Source organism: Mastomys coucha, unplaced genomic scaffold, assembly GCF_008632895.1.
Source record: "Mastomys coucha isolate ucsf_1 unplaced genomic scaffold, UCSF_Mcou_1 pScaffold15, whole genome shotgun sequence".
In the NCBI taxonomy this organism is placed as follows: domain Eukaryota; kingdom Metazoa; phylum Chordata; class Mammalia; order Rodentia; family Muridae; genus Mastomys; species Mastomys coucha.
The window spans coordinates 92,950,811-92,965,377 of NW_022196897.1; the positions used below are offsets into that span (position 1 = coordinate 92,950,811).

At 35.5% G+C, this 14,567-nt stretch overlaps 1 non-coding gene across 1 annotated transcript; it reads left to right on the forward strand.

Moving 5' to 3' along the window:
- Positions 1–13,879: 13,879 nt before the first annotated feature.
- On the forward strand, positions 13,880–14,044 carry LOC116092831. The gene has a single exon (XR_004119523.1). It is a non-coding gene; the product is annotated as a U1 spliceosomal RNA (small nuclear RNA).
- Positions 14,045–14,567: the final 523 nt, after the last annotated feature.

A 14,567-nucleotide genomic window follows, 5' to 3' on the forward strand; every position in this document is an offset into this window, starting at 1 on the left:
ATTTAAACTAACCAGTACCCCCCAGAGCTCCCAGAGACTAGACCACCAACCAAAGAGTACACATTGTGGGACTCATGGCTCCAACTAGATATGTAGCTGACGATGGCCTAGTTGGTCACCAATGAGAGTAGAGGCCCTTGGTCCTGAGAAGACTCTGTGCCCCAGTGTAGGGGAATGCCAGGGCTAGGAAGCGGGAGAGGGTAGGTTGGTGAGAAGATGGAGGGAGGAGAAAATAGTGGGCTTTAAGGAGGGGAAACCAGGAAAGGGGAGAACATTTGAAATGTAAATAAAGGAAATATGTATTAAAAATTAAATAAATATTCAAGTTAAAATAATGTGTAGATTTTAAGAAATCAGTAATCAAATTACAACACTATCCTTATATTTCTATCTACTCTATCTGTCTGTCTGTCTATCTATCTATCTATCTATCATCTTTCAGTGTATCTGTCTATCTATCTATTCAAATCTATTTGCTATAGCATTTTATATGTAAGAAAGTATAAATATCAATGTATAAAAACAATAAATATCATAATTTTATATTCAATGAATTAAATTTCTGAATAATATAAATTATGAAAATATTATTGACATGTCTACATTGATATGTCTGAGAGAGATAATCATGTTATTTGTAAAATAGTACTTAAGTATAATCCTTATTTATTATAAAAATTAGGCTTTCAGTGAAAAACACACAAAATACAGAAAATGTTGCCAGTAACTCCACTTGGGTGGTAAGATGATAAATGCCCCTTTCCTCTTCCTCACTCTCCCTTCTACCTCCCCTCACTTCCTTTTTCTCTCTGTTTTCTTTCTTCTGCCCCTTTATTATCTTTTCTTTCTTTTACTTATTCTTCTAATAATTCATTGTTTTTCTACTCAATCTTCCTACTGTAAACATGTTTTGTTTCTATAATAAGAAGTTAGTGCTTTGTAAATGTCAAAATGTGTCACAAGTTAAAATAAAAGAACTTAAGAACCTTCACTGAGTCTAGAAAATTAATTTTAAATGAATTAATTACTGCTTAGTTTTTGAACTCAGCCAAGATTATTTTTGTGAACATAATATGTTTTGTTCCCTTGCAATTCAAATGGTTGTGCTTGTCAATTAACAGGGCGATATATAAAAATAGGCTGGTTTTCAGCACGTGGTCTTCAAATATCATTTTCATTTAACTTATTATCTTGGCAATTCAGAAATTGAATTCTAATTAGGAATGTTCAAATCAAATACAGAGAATTGTACTTTTAAAAATAACCATCCAACTTTAACATGGACTTTCTAAACTAAAGTAACATTGAGAAATAAAAATGTATCAGTGTAACCAAGAGAGATATGCTAAGGCATAAAACTCTCCTGAAAGAATTAGACCTGCCCAGTTTGAAATGTGAGTGAAGCATTCTTTAGAATTATCATAGACAAAGACAACAGCTTTTATAGCTGGGTAACCTCATGAAAGCTAATATAAATATAACCAAATGTTGGTAAATGTATTGATTTTCTAGTGAAATACTTTATACACAGTAGGTTTACATAGATAGTTATCCAATAAAGTATTAGAGAGCTTGTGAAAAGGAAAGCCATAAGGGTGATTAGCTACTAGAGAGATGGCTCCTGGGAGTTTAATTGTCGATTCTTTTTCTACATGAAGATTTTTCTCTTGGAGAGAGAGTGGGAGATCATTGTTCTCATCTCTTTTTAAGAGCTCATCAATAATGCACTAGATCAAAATTTAGAACAGGCTGCATATAACGATTGACATATGGGGGTGAGGAAAATTAATTTGGTAGAAGAGAACAAGCAGACATCTTCCCTTCAATATTATTCCTACTCCTGTAAAGGGATGGTTTAGGAGGTGGTGGGGAGGGGTGAGATGCATGCATAACGGTTTTTTTTTTTGTTTTTTTTTTTTTTTTTTTTTTTTTTTTTAACGGTTGAGCTTGATTGAAATCCCATAAAGAGGATATGTGATTTAAATGGACTTTTGTCATTTTCCCTCTATCATGGGAGCTGATCCAGTGTTCTATCCTGCTGACTAGCTCTGGTTTTACTCAAACCCACCACTCTTCTTGACTTCCTTTTTAAAGCAGGTTCCTATAATTTCATTAAGGTCTATTCCAGTGAGTCCCACTTTTCTAGTTTTGCCATTGAAATTTTTCATGCTAACGGCATTTAGTCTTCAAAGTTCTCATCATTATTCCATAGTTATGTTACCTTCCAAGATTTCATTCTGTTTTGGGATTGTATACATCCTCTGTGAACCCTTTTCACAGAATAAGCTAAATCTTAAACAGGCTGGAGGCAGGATGCTGTAAGTGTTAAAAGCCATGTAATGTAAAGTTTCAATGGTCAAAGGTCACATGAGAACTACATGAATTGGAACCTGTGAGGGAACACTTCTATGTGTTGTAGACTTTCTGCACTTCAAATTAAAATTGGTTGTAAGATCCGATCAACCCGAGAATCTTCGTTACTAATAACTCCATAGGAATATGAAGCTTAGATTTTATTACAAATCCACTTTTAATAACTTCAGAAGATGGGGCGATGAAGACATCTATTCATTAGTTCAGCAAATATCAACTGCTCTTATTTTTTCTAGTACTTGTGTTGGTAATTAACCGGTGTTAAGCAAGGCTAAGCTTATTACATTTTAAAGCTTCTTTGTAAACATTTTTCCTTTTAAAATTGGAACCAATAAATGGACTGATAAAGGTCACATGAAAAACACTAAAATAACTTCTGTATACAGAGAATATATAAAGCTCATTTAAAGCTCAGGCAGAAAACTATTAATATACATGTTCTTCAACCCTCTGGGAGTAAAATTCGTCATCTATTGCCTTCTGTCCAGCTCATGGATATCTTGCAAAGATAATTTCCACATGTAAATATTTTATTTTCTGATTAGCATTGGTCCTCACATTATGAATTTTATAACATCTCACAGACCATTTATAGCATTTATCAGAATGCTTAATTATATAACTAATTTATAATTTCAAAGTTTGACTAATAGAATACCTTATACTTTATTGAGTTCTTCATACATTGCTTAGAGTAAGGATATTTTCCATGGATATTTGTAGGATGAATGAATTAATAGATGGATTATATACATATATAATATTTTACCATGATATTGTACCATAGAACACCATTAATGAGCCTTCCATATTAGTGACAAGACTGGATCCTCTGATTACTTTTTATCACCTCCCATTTTTCTCTTCCTGATTACATCACTGTAGTTTCCATCCTCATCTTGTGTTTTATTTTATTTTTTAACGTAATTTTATTATTGTCTAAGGTCTGTCTCTTCCAATCAAAAGTGAGTGGCATAAAACTCAAGGGCTTGTGATGATTTATGGCATGTGGCTATAGACTTAGATTTTTTAAAACCTAATTTTAATGAGAGTTCACAAATGCCTCAACCTCCCTTCTAGCCCAACATCTAAAGGTAGGGGAGAAAAGATGGTAAAAAGGACAAGAGGATGTGGACCTGCTTAGAAGTAGTTCAATGGGGGTGATTCCAATCCCTGTTTTTCAGGATCCCTGCAGTCCAATCCAGTAGTGTTAGACTACCAAACAGGAATCAGCAGTAATGGCACAATCTAGCAGAAACAGCTAGGTCTCTGCTGAATCAGAATGAGTCAGCAGGAGCAACCAGGATGAGCCAGGACTCCAGGAGAAGTTCTCTGCTGTGCCTCCTTAAACAAAGTGAAGATCAATAAAGATGAAGACTTGAGCATTGGATGGCCAGTTCTGCAAGCATACAGTTATTGTCCATTGAGTCCTATTTATACTCTCTCCAAACATCACATGTGTTCCCAGGAGTCTTGCTTTAGCAAAGCCGCACATGAGTCTGTACCATCTGATTTATCCAGAAACTCCTACTTCATGAGGGGCTGCCTTGTAAATATTTGTTGAATAAAGGAAGAAAAGAAAAGCAGAGTCTTTAATGAAAAGAAAATGTGGCTTCCTGGGGCAACATGACATGCACAGTCCTTTAAAGGAATTGTTTTGATTAAAAGATAAGTAGCATGTCAGTAGCTGGAGATGAAGGGGGTGCAACACAACATGAGTCAAAGGAGTTGTCACAGGCACAGCATATAAGGCTTCACTTTATATTACACAATAGTGACCAGGTGAGGATGTATTTAAGATCATACAGTTCATATAAATAACAAACAAAGAAATGTTTATTCAGTTTTGGTCCCAGGGAAGATTAACATGAAGGATGCAAAAAATGATATTTTAATTACTTTTCTTACCACTCTGACCAAATGCTTGCCAAAAGAAAATTAATTGTGATTCATTGTTAAAGAAGGAATACAGTCTATCAAGATGGGAAGGCATGAACTGTCTGTGCATAGAATATCTGCAGTCAGGAAGCAGAGAAGAATGAATGTGATGCTCAACTGACTTCCTCAATTTTTTTTTCTGTTTATTCAGTACAGAAGTTCAGCTCATGAGATGCTGACACTCATATCCCTTCTATTAAACTTCTCTAGGAACACCTTAGTGGGCATGCCCAGAGTTGTGTACATTAGGTAATTCCAAATCTAATCACATTGACACTGAAGATTAGCCACCAAGGACTGTTTTATGTTTATTTATTTTTATTGAAAATAGGTTCTTCTCTTATACAATACATCCTAACCAGATTCCCTTTCCTCCCATTTTCTCAGCCACCCCTGTCTCCCCTCCCTCAAGGTTCCCCACTTAGTTTCCTTTCAGAAAAAATCAGGCCTCTAAGTGATAACAACCAAATAAGACAAAACAAAATACAAGACAAAGCCAATCCCTCATACTGAATCTAGACAAGGCAAGCCAACAAGAGGAAAAGAGCCCCGAGATCAGGCAAAGGAGTCAGAGACACAGCTGCTCCCATTGTTAGGAGTCCCACAGAAACACTAAGCTAACAGCTGTAATATATACACACAGGACCTTGTATATTTAGCCTCTCTGAGCCCATGTGAACCCTGCTTAGTTGATTTAGTGAACCATGTTCTCCTGTTGTCCTCCTTCCCCTCTGACTCCAATAATCTTTCCTTCCATTTTTCCAGGGAGTTCCTCAATCTATGAAGGATGGAACCCAATAGAGATCTCCAATTTAGACCACATCCCTCTCTCTGAATAATGTCTAGGTGTAAGTCTCTGTGCCTTCTGCCTTCTGTTATTGGAGGAAGGCTCCTGATGATGACTGGACAAGGTAAACATCTATGAGTATAGCCGAATATCACTAGAAATTATTTCATTGATTTTTTTCCAGTCATGCTTAGTTCTACCCTAGATCTCTGAGCTATCTATCTCCTGTTTATGGTCACCCAAGCAGTGTAGAATATGGACTCACTCCCTCTTGTGGCATGGGCCTCAAGTTAACAAACAGTGGTTGACCACACCCACTAGTTTTATGGCAGTATTATCCCAGCACATCTTGCAGGACATCTAGTGGCATTTAAAATGAAACACACGTATATTAGAATTCACATATAACACCCACAAATGGAACAAAATAATGTGGGATGTGTATTTTTCTTTGTCTAGGTTACCTCACTCAGAATGGTTGTTTCCAGTTCCTTCCATTTACCTGTGACTTGCACAACTGAATTCTTCTTACCAGCTGAATAATATTCCATTATATAAATATTCAACATTTTCATTATTCATTAACTTTTTTGTAGTCATCTATGTTGTTTCCATTTCATGGCTTTTATGAGAACAGCAGCAATGAATATCGATGACAAGTATCTCTACAAGGGTACACAATTCTTTTGATACAAGCCCAAGAGTAGTATAGCTGGTTATGAGCCTTGCATCTACTGCAAGAAGTAGATTCTTAGATGGGGGTTGAGTGATATTCTAGTCTATGAATATTGTCATTAGGAGTAATTTTATTGCCATGTCCCATTAGTAGAATAATAATGGTAATAATAATAGTATGCTTTATATAGTCTCAGATTCTTAGTCTTCTTAGCAGTGTTAGGTATGGGTTCCATTTCATGGAGTGGGCTTTAAATTCAATAAAAAAGTTCATACAATATAATATCATTATTTTCCTTTTCTTCCCCCAAGCCATCGCAGATCCTCTCCACTTCTCTACTAAACTTCACATTCTCTCTTATTCTTAAAAAAATAATCAAAGAAAAGAATTAAGAACACAAAATAAAACCTCAAAAGATAGAAACACCGAGGCATAACAACAAGGTGCACATGGCACCTGGAATCATGTGGACCTGAGCATGACGGATATGACCAGTGTCATTCCACTAGAGAAAACTCATTTTTATTGTCAGTGTTTTAACGAATCTCTACAGTAAAATTAAAGAAAGCTCCTTTTCCTCTTCAGCTGTACTGTGTGACTTAGAATAAAATTACAATAAAATTTTAATACCTCACATCTATTAGACCACATGAAGGCTGTATGCATTGACTCTAATGTCCTCATTCACACATCTTTATAACATATGACAGTCTCATTTAAAATAAACAGCAATCCAGTTTTAGATATTCCTCCTTGTGCTAACTATTTGACAATGCCATTGTCCTCTCCCAGTGTGGTGAGTAGTATACCTTTCATGCATGAGAGTATAGTGCCCCTTTGCACTGACAGAAATAATGCATCCTTTGACTTCCAAGCCTTTGTTTTTGTGTAACTTTAATTGCCTATTTGAGCAGACATGCACTTTAAGTTATTTTTGGCCATGGTGTTTGGATTTACAATTCAGGGGACTTACTTTCTACTAATACAAATGACAAGCACTGTTATATTTGCAGCAAGCAGTGGGTGCAACACTCTATTTTTAGCTTCATTTGTTCATCAAAATGATGCATTGCATTGGCTTAAGAACCAACCAGTGAAGAACACAGTCTGGGAAAACATACTCCAAGGAAACACAAGCTGCTTTTATAAGAATGCACCACAAATCATCACTTGCAAGATTCTGGCTAGTAAACTTATGCATTATTGTCCAATATTGGAGAGAGAGTGAAATAACTCTCTCTCCAATGACAAGAAAGAAAAGATGTTGTTATCAGGTTAATCTCTTTTTCTTTGCATGATAAAGAGTACCATTTATGTGATTCTTATCCTAGGTGCTTGTCAGCTAGGTTTAGACAGTAGCAGACTGTGGTGAAAGGTTGTCACTCCACAGGACATTTTTTGTGCTTGATTTATAGCATTTCAGTTTATAAAAGATAAGAAAATTGCTTATCAGAGCATATTTTTTCCCACTCAAGCTGCTCTAACTCAACACATAAGTTCCAAAGACTCCAGGCATTTATAGAACCAGGTGTATCTGCAAGACTTGGAGATTATCTTGAGCTAATATGTATAAATGGGTATACTATCACTACAACATTGAAGATAAATGTACTGGCCACAAGATCTCAGTAAAGTGGGGCAAAAAGCAAACGATGGCAAATAGACTTTCACCTTTAGTGTGATAGCAGGAGCCTGAAGCAGTTACTCTTGCATGAAACTCCTATAGTTGGTCACATCATATTTTTTTTTCAAATGAGCCTTTATTTCCTAAAGTTTGCCAAAAAGGGAGAGTGGGTAGAACCAGACCATGTTGTGCTTTCCTTGGTACAATCTCAGGGCTCGGCATGATAAAAGATTGCAGGTACTATTTCACCCTCAACTGTTTTTCATTCAGGACAAAGTTACATATTGGAAAGGGGTGTCTGAGAAGAACAGAGCCTGCTTCAGTGTACCTTGATGGTAAAATTTAAGATGAAGAATATGGCTTTATAGAAACAGGTTAAATCAAAGAAAGCTACCTTAGAGGGGAATAGGCAAAACTAAGAACAGATGTCCTGCATTTTAGAAACACAAGCTGAGGTGGCCATCATGTGTCTGAGTGATAAAGGCTAATGTGATCAGTATAGCATATAAAATTCATGATTGGTACATGAGCATACTTGAATTAAGTTCATAGAAATATTAAATAGATTATGATAAAAGAGATGAATGCATTGTTACAGAACAACCACCAAGAAAAATAATTTTAAAATATTGATAAAATCATTAAAATGTTGAAAATGTTAAAATAGAAAAATAGATTATTAAAAAAGAAGTAAAGAAAAGGATATGAGATGGATAAAGAGCAAAAGTAAGTTAACATGTGTAGTTCTATGTCAAAATCATATTAGATGACAATGAACTCAACAATCTGAAAGAAATGGGAATCAGAAATAGACTGTGGCATCTCTGTGTATGCTGACAATTAGAACTAATTAATAACAACCCATGAAAATAGTTGGGAACTTCAAAGTCTCATTTTCAATAATGGATGGTAAAATGAGTGAAGTTATTAAGAACTTGGAAAACTTGAATACTAACCCATATAAATTTTTGGCACAATTATAATAAAGCAAAGTTATCTTTTATATAATAAGGACTAACCTATAAATTGTGTGTATTATATACAAATCAAAGAAAAACAATGTTGAATTTAAGAATCTCATGTCAACCATTATAAATATGCAAAAGGAATTCAAAAGGATAATAATTAAGGCAGTCAATGAAAGTTGGGTGGATCAGGTACTAGCTTTTCACTATGGCCTACTAAAGTTTTACAGTGTTGCCAAGATACTTCAACAGGTTGTGCTGGAGAACTTGGATATCCACACAACAAAGAATGGAGCTGTGCTTTCTCCTTACATTATTCAGCAAATGATTTTGAAAGTGTTGTCTACTGAGGGAATACATTTGTACTAATAGAAAATGAGTAGATGAAACCTATTTGATTGTAACACCCTTGATCTAGACAATTTAGGGCCATACTCGCTATTGAAAATTGGCTTTAAGATCATCACCTGCCACTTCCTATCCTCTGGGAATGTTGTCAGATACACTGTCATGCTCTCCTCTTAGCCACACTCATGTAGTGCAAATTATTTTACTTTAATAGTATAAAAGTGGCTCATTCTTCATGTTAACATTTTTGACATGGAAGATTGAGTGTACTGAGAACTGTGTTAGAGTCAAATAAAAAATGTAACACTTAAAGTCACTGAAAGTGAAATCGGAAATAGGGTATCAATTATTTTGTAGAACATTTAGAGCTTGGTAAAAGGATTATTTTGATTGGTGACTAGACTCAGTGTGACTATATATGGATGGGGCTTTAGATATATTAGAAAAGTTAATTTTTAATTTTATTGTGAATGAACTATAAGTGTATATATTATGGGGTACAAAGTAATACTGTGATTTGTTAATATAATTTGGGACAATTAGATCAAGTTAATTAACATATACATCACCTCAGCGCATATGAATGTACCTCAAATACATGTCATTTTTGTGATGAGAACATTTGAAATTAATTCTCAGAAATTTGACATAGTATTACCTAGTATACTTACTGTCCTTTGAAGTAGATCTCAGAAAAAGGAAGAGCCTTTTTATCCCCCTGTGTAAGAGAGGTTTCATATTCTGTGATCATCACCTCTTCATACTCCCAATCCCTCAGCCTCTGTAACTCCCATCCTGTTCTCTTATGAGGAAATAGTTTTATAAACACTTATTCACATAAATGCTATGTCCTTTGGTAGATCAGTTATCTCTTTTTACATTAAAGTTTGGATGAATACAAAGAAATGGGTTTTATGTGACATTTTCAAACACATGTATATTGTGCTTCATCCACTGCCCTCCCTTAGTTACTTCTGTTTCCATGACACATGTATTCCATTACTTTACCCACTAATGAGCTTGTCTATTCTTTTTAGTGGCTTTCCTGTTCTCTTGTTGTTCCCTTTTTCATGTGCTATGGATATGATATGGAGCTCTACTAGGTGGTTACATTGGCAAGGTGAAATAATAAAACATCTTCAAACTCAGAATGCTGAGATCTGCAGAACCCACCTATGCCACTATGTGCAAAAAGGCTTAGAGCTACATCTATCTATATTTTATGATAACTCACCTCTAAAATTAAACATTCTATTACTTAATTACTGGGGTATTACCTTTCCATTTTTTTTCAAAATACAGAGGGTATTATAATGAAGTTTTCTATCAACAATTACCTATAAAAATACAATCCTATCATGAGTCAATTTCAAAAGCATTCTTTAGGTTTAGCAACTTGTAAAATGAGAAAACAGTACCAACTTTTTCTTGTAATTAATATTTTAGAATCTTATAATGAAATGTAATATGCTTTCCTTGGTGTAATTTATAAGAATAAGCTTAAATTAATTTTCATGTAAACACGAATCTCTGTAAAACAAGAAACCTAAAACTTATCTAAAAGTTAAGAAGTAAATCACATATCTGAGACAGTCCCAGCACATAGAGGAGATTATGAGCTGGGGACCTACCTACAACCAATAAGCTATTTGCAATTGACACTGGCAAAGGGAAAACCTTTTTTCTCCAATGGAGACTCATTAGCTAAACTAACCACACTTTAGGAGAGGCATCATGCCAAGAAATAATGGGCGAATGTAAAATATACGTATGTTTTTGGCTGTTTTGTTATTATTGTTGGTAGTGGTGGTGCTTGCATGTGTGTGCCTGTGTGTATGTGTGTGTTTCCATGTGTGTGCTGCTTTATTTTGGTGGGTTTTTTTTTTTGGATTATTGGGTATTTTAGCTAATTTGTTTTGATTTTTGCTTCTTGTTTTTTTATGAAAGAAAAAGAAAAAACTTTTGTCCCCCCCGATGTAATGGCATGTGTTGCTGTCTTTCTGTATCTCTTTCCTCCTTGCATAGTGCCTTCCTTGTAGAAGCTTCACTTATTCAGACTGGATCTTTATCAGTTTAGGTAGATCCCATAGCCTATGGACATATAGTCAAAACCTCTTTCCCAATGTGTCACATTTCCTGAGTTCTATTCTGATTTTAAAACATCCTTAGAGTATACAGATGGATCTAATTCAGCAGGGTTTTTTTCCTGGTAATCCAGTGTCTTTCAGCTAATCTTATTCTCCATTTCTGTTTCAGAAGGCACAATTAAATCTGTATGAATCTACACATAAACTACACAGTTAGGCACTTGCATTCCATGCCTGTATCCTTGGCATTCTGCCAAGCTTCTTACCCTTTTAAACATAGAAACAATCAAACCATAATACATAAAACGTCAATGTGCAGAGTTTCCTATCTTCCTGTAGGTAAGAGCTTACCTGACATATCTCCTGCTGGTCTGCATTTATTTGTCCATTGCCTTCCTTTGCCAGATTTTCTATAAGTCCCAGAAGGCTGAGAGGTTTTCTAGAGAAGTCTATAGGAATGCCTTGTCTACAATCCCTTTTCAAATGACCTCATCTCCCACAGTCAAAACAATGGACATTCAAAATCTAAAATTATTGGTTATTGCTTGTCCAATTATATGGTCATCAGCATTAATAGCAGCAGCAGTTTTAATCTATTCACGCATGAGTACTGATTGAGCCTTTAAAGGTATAGGAACATTTTTTACACTATGTATGTGTATGTTTGAAAGCTAAAGTTTCAATTCTTCTTTCACATGTGGATTTGATATTTCCCTGTTTATAGTGGAAATTTGTCTATGGAATAAGTCAGTAAAAGTCTACCTGGGGCTTTGTATAAACTTTATGAATGATATAGACCTTATTTCTTGTTTTGTCATCTTTTTCCATGCTTTTAAAGCTATTACAGTATATTGCATAACAGAGTCATCAAATTATGTCTGCTGTCTTGAATCAGCAAACTGACTGTACCTAACAATTGGTCTTTCATGAGAATAACACCTTTAGACCTGTTACAATTTTCCATAGTTTTATCTTCTTCATGCCACCATGTCATCCATTTTAATAGAGAACCATCTTCTAGTAAAGCTGCTGTACACCTTTCCAGACTTGGGGGCCAATCTTGTTTGGGCATGTGTTTAACATATGTCTCACATAGGGTGATTGTATGTATACATTACTATTGATTCTTTTAAGTGTCTAAGATCTTATTTTTTAGCAGGATTCCAGACTACATGTTCATTTTGTGAATTTTCACTATTTCCTGACATTTCTTAACAAGTAACTGGGAAAGTTAGTGATGGTGTTCGCCCTTCCACTATTTCATTAAGAGGTGGCACTGTTGTTTCAATGAGCTGTCTATCTTGATCTTCAATTTCACCTTGGGTTATAAATTAATATAAATATAAATATAAATAAATAATATAAATATAAATAAATAATATAAATATAAATATAAATAAATATAAATATAAATTTAAATATAACCTTGGGTTATAAATTAAGCACTTTGTTCAACCTTATCTTAGTTTTGTTGTTGTTGTTGTTGTTGTAGAGTTATTATTTCAACTTTTTTGAGAGGAAACATATAGATTGCAATTAAAAATAGGGTGGGGTATACTCTAGTGGTCACAGTTGTAATAAGTACTGCACTGCTGCAATGGCTTTTTCAAGTAACATTTCTACCCCTTTAACTTCCACCCATGGTCTTAAGAGATCTGAAATGGCGTTTTCCATTTTTTAATGTAGGAAGTCTGTCTACACAATTAAAATGGTCTTTTGGGGTGCCTTACTCTGATTCACTGTCTGAGCGTCTCCTTCACAGTTTCTTGCTCTGAGAGCAAGGGTCCTGCTGCTCTGGACTCTCCCGAGTCTCTCTGGGCATCGAGCTACATTCAAAGCACTGATGCTTCCTCTGGAGATGATCCCCAGAGAGTTTCTTCTCCACAGTGTTCTTTCAAATGTCTTCAGTCCTCTACTTTCGGCATATTGGTAGGCTTTCTTCTTTTCCAACCTATTGCTTCCAGATGTTAAATTAAGTTCTATTCCTCAGATGCAATCGTTATCTCAGAGTCTTACTGCTGAATGAGCTCACTTTTTCTAGTTCTTTCTGAATTCTGGCTGGCTAGTTCAACTAAGCTCTTCCATTCCAAAATGCCCCTCTAAGCAGACTGATTCAAAATGGCTTCTCGGGGCTTCTTACTGAATTGTTCTGCTTAGAAAAACTGCCTCTGAATTCCACAAACTGGACTACACTGGTTGCATGAACTGAACTGAACTGAACTGAATGGAACTACAGGACCTCAAATGAACTCAAGTGCTCTCAACTGAACTTCAGTGAACTGCACGATCTGAATGGAAATAAACGGAACTAAATGCAACGGTATGAATTCACCTGAACTAAACTGGATTCAATTGAACTATCCTGAACTGTACTCATTGAACTGCCCTTCCTCCTGTCTCACTCATCACTGGTCTTAAGTAGCCTCTCTTTCTTCTCTACTCTCTTGAGAGTTGGGTGCTATCATATCTTTGACCCATTCTGTCAAATTTCTCTCTTATTTTCCACTTTGTCTGTTTCTCAATTAGCCATCACTTTCCAACATGGTTGCTTCCTTCTACAAACTAAGTTTACTTTAACTGTTTGAGATTAAAGATCTGCTCTATGGGCCCATCAGTATTCTACCCTGAGGGATTAAAGGTGTGTCATTCAGCCAGATCACACAGACCTGGAAGGTTTTTTGAGTGTGATCTCTTGTTTGAGTAGCTATGCTGCTGAATTAAAACTCCTCTATACTTTTCTGCTTTTAAAGGAAAAAGGGAGAGAGAAAGAGAGAGAGAGAGAGAGAGAGAGAGAGAGAGACAGACAGACAGACAGACAGACAGACAGACAGACAGACAGACACAAACACAGACAGATACAGAGAATATGAAATTGATAGAGAGGTGGCAAGGATTTGGGAGGAGTTGAAGGAAAGGAAATAATGTGATCAAAATTTAATCTATGAAAAACCTTTAAATAAAAAACTATTAATTTCATAATTTAAAAAGTGATCTGTTCCCAGAACAGTGATTTGAGGAAAACATTGTTGAGTCAAGTGTATGATGCAGGTTGTCCATATGTTTTCTTAAAAAGTGATAATAATACTTACCTGGCAGGGGAGATACCATGATTATGAAGGTGGTTTTCCCAGGGTGAGGCTTATCCATTGCACTCTGGATGTGCTGACCTCTGTGATTTTCCCAAATGTGGGAAGCTCGACTGCATAATTTGTGGTTAGTGGGGGACTGAGTTCATGCTCTCCCCTGCAAAAAAAAAAAAGTAATAATAAGTTAGCAAAGAGTCAAGGTGGAATGAAAAGAATAGACAACAGTGCTGTGCTTGAGGTAGAAATTTGCAAAGTGGAAGTGCCTGCTTCGGCCTACTTGACTCTTCACTGTTTGATTAACTCAAGATTATTGATTTTACACCAATCATGATAAATAGTCACTCTTTATGTACTTTTAATTGTGCTGAAAGAATGTATGAAGAGTCTCTGTTACTAGCATTTCCTTTATTAGAAAATAAATATTTAAAATACAGTATGTAGAATGTTTTTTTCTGCTGTGAGTGTGACCATGTGGAAAACTCTGTCAGCAGTGTGACACAGCGACATTTCCATGAGGATATAATATTTGAAAAGGCACTAAAAGCATCAGATGAACAAGGTCCTGGGGATAGTTAGCTTGGGACTCCTTTATCAAAAGGAAGTCAATATGAAGTCCCAGAGGTGTGAGAGAAGCAGGGCAGGTGTGCTTGAAAACACAAATGAATCCAATGTGGCTGGAATTG